At 40.2% G+C, this 8,101-nt stretch overlaps 1 non-coding gene across 1 annotated transcript; it reads left to right on the top strand.

Moving 5' to 3' along the window:
* Positions 1-5,671: 5,671 nt before the first annotated feature.
* Positions 5,672-5,775, top strand: LOC127743486 (small nucleolar RNA R71). The gene has a single exon (XR_008004878.1). It is a non-coding gene; the product is annotated as a small nucleolar RNA R71 (small nucleolar RNA).
* The last annotated feature ends 2,326 nt before the right edge of the window (positions 5,776-8,101 follow it).

Below are 8,101 nucleotides of genomic sequence, written 5' to 3'. Positions count from 1 at the left end.
CGAACGCATGGACGACGTGGTCGCGTGACGTGCGCGATCTGCAGAATTACAGAAGTCGCTGGCATAGATTTTGGGCCACGTTTCAACCCAGTTTTTGGCCCAGAAACACACATTAGAGCCAGGGAACATGCAGAGACAAGGAGAACGATTCATTCCATGTAATTTTGAGGTTTTAGATCTGATTTTACTCCTCCCTTAGGTTTTTCTTTTGACATTCATAAATTAGGATTTGAAGATTTTTGGCTTTGGCTTTTGAGAAGAGTTTACCTCCGGAACTGGTCATTATAGTTTGTTATTTACTTTTCATTTACTCTTCCATATTCTTAATTTGTCCAGAGTTGACATTGGATTATTTTCAGAGTTTATTAATACAAAACTATTTTTACTTTTAATTAATCTCTTTCATTATTGTTTATTATGTCTCTTTTTATTTTCCCCATTGATTTTGTGAAGTCTACATTTGTGATGATGGAGTAGTTCCCCAACTTGATTGGGAGTTGATTAAAAGGAGAACCTTGAGTTGGAATACTCAAGAGTTCAATTGTAATTGTTAGTCACTAACTCTAATCCTTCCTAAGGGAGAGGATTAGGACTTGTGAATAGAAGTTGACTTTTAATTTGACTTTCCTTCATTCGTTGAGGGTTAACTAAATGAAAACAATGACTAATTATTAATTGATCTTGACAAAATTCCAACAAGGATAGAACTTCCAATTAATCTTCTCCCGGTCAAGATTTTATTTAAATCACATAAATTCTCTAATTTAATTTTCTATTCATCAAACTCAAAACCCATTTGGAAAACCTCTGATTGATAAAATAGCACATCTTCCTGCAACTCATTGGGAGACGACCTGGGACTCATACTCCCAGTATTTTATTTCTAAAATTTGTGACAACTCTTTTCTAAATTGATAAGCGGATTTTTTGCCAGTTAAGAACTGTACTTGCAATGCCATTTTTCTAATTAATTCTTAATCTGCCAATTTTCGCCCACGTCAGTCTTCCCCCATACTGCCCAAGTAGTATTTGAGTCTTTGCCTATTCACAGTGAATCTCCTCTTTGGTCTTTCTTCCATGATTTCTATGTGTCCATAAGGTGAGACCTTTGTGACCAAAAAGGGTCCCGACCACCTTAATTTGAGTTTTCTAGGGAAGAGTCTCAGTTTGGAGTTGTAAATGAGTACATGTTGTCCTTCTTCGAAACTTCTTGGTGCCAGGTTGAGATCATGTCTCCTTTTTTCTTTTTCCTTATAGATCTTGGTGTTTTCATAGGCTTGAGACCTAAACTCTTCCAGTTCCTGCAGCTGTAAGACTATTTTTTCACCAGCAGCAGTGCTGTCGAGGTTTAGTATCTTGAGAGCCCAAAAGGCTTTGTGCTCCAGCTCTAATGGTAAGTGACATGCCTTTCTATACACCAGTTGATATGGGGACATCCCAATTGGTGTTTTGAAGGCTGTTCTGTATGCCCAGAAAGCATCATCCAACTTTTTCGCCCAGTCCTTTCTTGATGCCCCCACAGTCTTTTCCAAGATCCTTTTTAACTCTCTGTTGAATATCTCTGTTTGCCCACTTGTTTAGGAATGATAAGGTGTGGCAACCTTATGCTTCACCCCATACCTTAGGAGTAGGGTCTCCAATGGTCTATTGCAAAAACGACTCCCTCCGTCACTGATGAGGGCCCGTGGAACTCCAAATCTGCTGAAGATATTCTTTCTAAGAAAGTTTATGACCACCTTGTTGTCATTTGTTGGAGTTGCCACGGCCTCCACCCACTTAGATACATAGTCCACTGCTACCAAAATATACTTGTTCAAATATGAGGTTAGGAATGGTCCCATGAAGTCGATCCCCCATACATCGATTAGTTCGAGTTCTAGGATGAATTGTTGTGGCATATCATTTCTCTTGGGCAGATTTTTAGCCCTTTGGCACTCATCGCAGCTCCTCACCAGTTCCTTAGCATCCTAGAAGATAGTGGGCCAGAAGAACCCATATTGTAGCACCTTCGCTGCGGTTCTTTCTCCTCCAAAATGACCTCCAAAGCTAGAACTATGACAATTCCACAGGACCTCTCATCCCTCTTCTTCTGAAATGCACCTCCTAAGGATTCCATATGAGCACTTCTTGAAGAGATATGGCTCATCCCAAATGAAATATTTAGCATCATTAATGAGTTTTCTTCTTTGATGTTTGTTGATTCCAGGAGGCAAGTCACCAGCTGCCTTAAAATTGGCAATGTCTGCAAACCAGGGTGCCTTGTGAACCAACATTAACTGCTCATCTGGAAAGAACTCATTCACACTTGTATCATGTGTAGCACCTTTCTCACAAGGGATCCTGGATAGATGATCTGCTACCTTGTTCTCCACGCCCTTTTTGTCTCTAATTTCAATATTGAATTCCTGCAACAATAAGATCCATCTGATTAGTCTTGGTTTTGATTCCTGTTTGGCAAATAGATATTTAAGTGCTGTGTGATCAGTGAAAACAATCACTTTAGAACCAATGAGGTATGATCTAAATTTGTCAAATGTAAAAACTATTGCCAGCAACTCCTTTTCGGTAGTGGTATAATTTCGTTGAGTGTCACATACACCAAATTATCTTTCCTCTATCCTAACACTGCCCCAACTGCAAAATCAGATGCATCACACATCAGTTCGAATGGCAAGTTCAAATCAGGTGGGGTGATGATAGGAGTTGAGGACAGCTTCTTTTTCAAGTTTTCAAATGCGAGCATGCACTTCTCATAAAAAATAAATGGTGTATCAGACATAAGGAGATTGCTTAAGAGCTTGGCTATCTTTGAAAAATCTTTAATAAATCTTTTGTAGAAGCCAGCATGCCCCCAAAAAGCTCCTAATTGCCTTAACATCACTCGGTGGAGGTAATTTTTCAATTAGCTCTACCTTAGCTTTGTCTACCTCAATGCCTTGGTTAGAAACTTTATGGCCAATGACTATTTCGTTTGTCACCATAAAGTGGCATTTTTTTCGAATTCAAGACTAGATTGGTCTCTTGACATCTTTTTAATACCAAGGCAAGATGATTTAGGCAATTAGGAAAGGAATCTCCGAATACTAAAAAGTCATCCATGAAGACTTCAATGAACTTCTCTATCATATCCGAGAAGATAGAAAGCATGCAGCACTGAAAGGTTGCAGGTGCATTACATAGCCCAAATAGCATGCGCATGTAGGCAAACACCCGATATGGGCAAGTAAATGATGTTTTCTCCTGGTCTCTTGGATCAACCACTATTTGGTTATATCCTGAATAACCATATAGAAAACAATAATATGCGTATCCTACAAGTCTTTCCAACATCTGGTCCGTGAAGGAAAGTGGGAAGTGATCTTTTCTTGTGGCTTCATTGAGTTTTCTGTAATCAATACACATCCTTCATCATGTGACAGTTCTTGTAGGGATTAACTCATTCCCTTCATTGGGTACCACAGTGATTCCTCCTTTCTTGGGGACCACTTGGACGGGGCTGACCCATGGGCTATCCAAAATTGGGTAGATTACTCCTCCCTGCCATAGCTTCATGACTTCCTTCTGTACCACTTCCTTCATAACTGGATTCAGCCTTCTTTGGGATTGAATGGAAGGTTTGGCATCATCTTCCAATAGTATCTTATGCATGCATATGGCCGAACTGATTCCCCTCAAATCAGCAAGTGTCCATCCAATGGCATCCTTATGCTTTTGTAAGACTTGAAGTAATTCCTCCTCTTGTTCTTAGCTGAGGGCTGAGTTTATGATCACTGGATAGCTTTCATTCTTTCCTAAATATGCATACTTGAGAGTGGGTGGCAGTGCCTTTAGTTCAAGTTTGGGTGCTTCTTTTCTTTCATCCTTCTTCTCTAGTGTGCCCTGAACATGAATTTCAGCTGTTGCAGCCTCTTTGCTTGATGCTGATTCCTCCTCTTCTCTTAACCCTTCAAGTTCTTCTTCTTCAAGAATCTCTTGCACTACAGCATCCACTGAGTCCAACCTCATACATTCTCCCAATGAGTTTTGTGGGTAACTCATGGCTTTGAACACATTGAATATCATTTTCTCTTCATGTAGTCTAGGGACACGTTCACCCTTTTGGACATCAATGATGGCTCTGGCAGTGGCTAAGAATGGCCTTCCTAAGATGATAGAGGTCTTGGCTCCTTCTTCCATATCCAACACTACAAAGTCTGCCGAAAAGATAAAGTCTCCTACCTTCACCAACAAGTCTTCTACTATTCCGTGAGGAAACTTGAATGATCGGTCTGCTAGTTGCAAGGCCATTCTTGTTGGCTTGGCCTCCTCAATCCTCATTTTCCTCATTATTGCTAAGGACATCAGATTTATGCTAGCTTCTAAATCACATAAAGCCTTTTCCACTGTGATTTCTCCTATGATACAAGGAATTTGGAAGCTCCCATGATCCTTCAATTTCTAGGGTAATTTGTGCTGGATGATGGCACTACATTCCTCGGTGAGTACCACAGTCTCGTTGTTCTTCCAGCTTCTCTTCTTGGTCATCAACTCCTTCAAGAACTTGGCATAGAGCGGTATTTGCTTTATTGCTTCAGCAAAGGGTATGTTAATCTGTAGTTTCTTGAATATTTCCAAGAATCTTGAGAATTGGCTGTCCTCTCCCTTCTTCTTCAATTGCTGAGGGTATGGGGCTTTTGGAAAGTATGGCTTCAGCACTTCTCCCTCTTGATGTGAACTGGGAGTGGAAACTTGAACTTCCTCTTGTTCCCTTTCTTTTTCATCTGAGTTTTTCTCTTGTGGTTTCTTGTAGGTCTCCTTCAATTCCTTCCCATTTATGAGGGTGATAACCTGACACTCCTCCTTTGGAGTTGAATTAGTGTTGCTGTGAATGTTGTGGCTAGCAGCTTGCTTGAATAAGTAGCCAACTTGTGTTTCCAGTTTCTTGACGGCAGCATCTTGAGTCTGCATATTGGATCGCACTTCTTCCCGGAATGCTTTAATGTCTTGAACTTCCTTATATATGCCTTCTAGTAAGGTCTCAATTCTGGAGAGTCTATCTTCGGTTAGTGATGGTGGGTTAAAGTTAGGAGGTTGATAATGGTCATGTTGGTTTTGATATGGATGTTGAGAAGGGTGATTAGGTGGGTGTTGATATGATCTCTGTGAGGGATGTTGGTGAGTTGCATTATTGTTGGGATTGTGGTTGTGGCATCTCTGGTCTTTGCCTTGGTCTTGTTGGTTTCCCTACCCAAAATTAGGGTGGTTTCTCCAACCAGAATTATAAGTTTTAGAGTATAGATCATGGATCTGTCTAGGTGAGTTCCCAACATAGTTGGCTTGTTCCCAATCACCTTCTTCTCCTGTATTCACTCCCTCTTGAGCTGGTGATGAAGTGGTGATTGCTGCAACTTGGTTCTCTTCCACATTCTTGGTAAGATTGGCTAACTGCTTGGTGATCATCTTATTTTGAGCCAGCAGTGTAACCATGTGGTTCAGCTCCATCACTCCTTGAGTGTTACTCCTTTTAGAAGTATAGAAGTAGTCATTCTCAGCTACAGTCTCAATGACATCTATGGCTTCTTCAATGGTCTTCTTCTTGTTTAAAGATCCCCCTGATGAATGGTCTACGGCCTTCTTTGATTCGTAAGACAGACCTTCGTAGAAAATGTGCAGTTGAACCCATTCATTGAACATGTCTGGTGGGCACCTTCTTGTTAAGTCCTTAAATCTCTCCCATGCCTCATAAAGAGTTTCACCATCTTGTTGCCTGAAAGTTTGCACCTCAGCTCTCAACCTGTTCATTCTTTGAGGAAGGTAGAATCTTGCCAAAAATTTATTCACCACATCTTCCCAATTTGTTAAACTCTCCTTCGGGAAAGATTCTAGCTATTTAGATGCTTTGTCCCTGAGTAAGAAAGGGAACAAAAGCAGTCTATAGACATCCGGATGAACACTATTGGACTTCACAGTGTCACATATTCTTAGGAAGTTGGTTAGATGTTGATTGGGGTCTTCTTGGGCACTTCCTCCAAATGAACAGTTGTTCTGAACAAGGGTGATGAACTGGGGTTTTAATTCAAAGTTATTGGCATGTATGGTTGGCTTTTGGATACTACTTTCACAATTTCCTGGGTTTTGGATTGATGTAAGAGCCTAGAACTCTTCTCTCTTGCCCAGCATGATTCACAGGGTCTTCTCTGGCATGGTTGTGAGCTTCTTCTTCACGGTTGTTTTCTAGGTTCTCCTCCATGTTTGTTTCAAAGTACTCCTCCTCTTCCTCAGTACCAACGACTATTTTCCCTCTTGCTTCCCTCCTTAATCTAAGAAAGGTCCTCTCAGGTTCAGAATCAAAGGAAGTTGAAGCTCCATTTCTTCTTCCTGTCATACAACTAACAGAGCACATAGCAAGAAATAAAATGAAGAGATTATTCTTGTTAGAGTGGCTGTTAGTATGAGTGGTGCAATTTATCAAACAGTTAGTGGATTAGTGAGCAAAATCATAAATAACAACAAAGAGAAAGAAAATAAAGAGGGGAGAGGGGAGGAAAGCAACTGAAACTGAAAGTAAATGACTAGGTAAAATAAACAAGCAAAAGAAAAATGCTCAATCTAGTGATCTTCCAACTTAATCATTGTCGATACAAAATCAATCCCCGGCAACGGTGCCATAAACTTGATGCACAAAAACCTGTCTCTCAACAAATTTCCCTTCGACAAGTATACCGAATTGTCGTGAAGTAAAAACTCACAATAGAGTAAAGTCGAATCCCACAGGGATTGATTGGTCAAGCAACTTTAGTTGGAAAAATGTGCTAGTTGAACTAAACAGAAATTGAGTTGAGAATTGCAGAAAATCAAATGGCGGGAAAGTAAATTACAGAAAGTAAATTGCAGAATCTTAAATAGGGGTTTGGGGAGATGAGCATAAAGATAAATGGCAAAAAGTAAAGAGAATAGATAAGATCAGAAATAGGGGATTCATTGGGCTTAGGAGATGTTGCATTCTCCGGATCAAGTTCATTCACATCTCTTCCTCAATCAATGCATTCATTGATCTCCTTGGCAATCTTAGGTGTTTGGATCCCAATTCCTTGCAACCCAATCTCTCTAAGCTTGAAGAATTGCCCAATTCCTTGATTTAATTGCTCATGGGAAGAGATGAAGTATGGTCACTGATTATACCATATGTATTTCCAAATCAAAGTGTTGGGAGGATTACATGTCACTATATCCGTCCAAATCCCAATTTGGTCCAACATGAGAAAGCATTTCTAGCATGATCTCCTCATCCCTTTTCCAAGGCTCAGAGGAGATCCAATTATGGAGAGTTTCTTTTCCAAGACAACTAACCAATTGAATTAAGATCGAAAGCTTTCTAGTAAATCAAGAGAAAAGAAAGAAGAAGAAGAATGAAAACTATAATTGATCCATCAAATTACAACAGAGCTCCCTAACCCAATGAAAGGGGGTTTAGTTGTTCATAGCTTTGGAAATGGAAAATGATAAAGAAGAATACAATCTAAAAGTCTAGAAAATGTAGAAAAGTAAATATACAAGGTGTAGTTCTCCAAATTGCCAAGCTCCTCTCTAGTTCAAAACTACTCCTATATATACTACTCCTCTTGATCTTCTAGTCAGTTCTTCAAGTGTTGGATATGGGCCTTTGATCTTGATTTGAAGCAGTTACAATCCTCAGTGGGCTCAGCCTTGCTTACAGAGAAAGTGTGAGTTAGGCATGGATGGACGTTAGTTAGAACGTTAGTGGTGTTAACGTTAAGTAAAAATGTGGGTTCGAGAACGTTAGTGACGATCACCATTTTCACTAACATTCCAAACCAAAGTGATCCACGTTAACTTCAACGTTAGTGGCACTAACGTGACCACTAACGTTGCCTCTTGGTCCTTCGTGAATGTTTTTGGCATTCACCTTTTCCAATAACGTTGCTCTTTGCCTCTTTTCCCCACGTTAGTGATCCATGTTAATGTAACTAACGTGGCCCTTAACTTGGGCATGCCTAAGCTTCGAGAGCGTTAGTGACACTTACCTTTGTCACTAACGCTCCAAACGCCCCTCCTTCCCATGTTAGTGCCTGCATTAACGTGACCACTAACGTGGTGGTGA

Source organism: Arachis duranensis, chromosome 10, assembly GCF_000817695.3.
Source record: "Arachis duranensis cultivar V14167 chromosome 10, aradu.V14167.gnm2.J7QH, whole genome shotgun sequence".
NCBI lineage: Eukaryota > Viridiplantae > Streptophyta > Magnoliopsida > Fabales > Fabaceae > Arachis > Arachis duranensis.
This window is presented reverse-complemented; position numbering and strand designations above follow the sequence as displayed.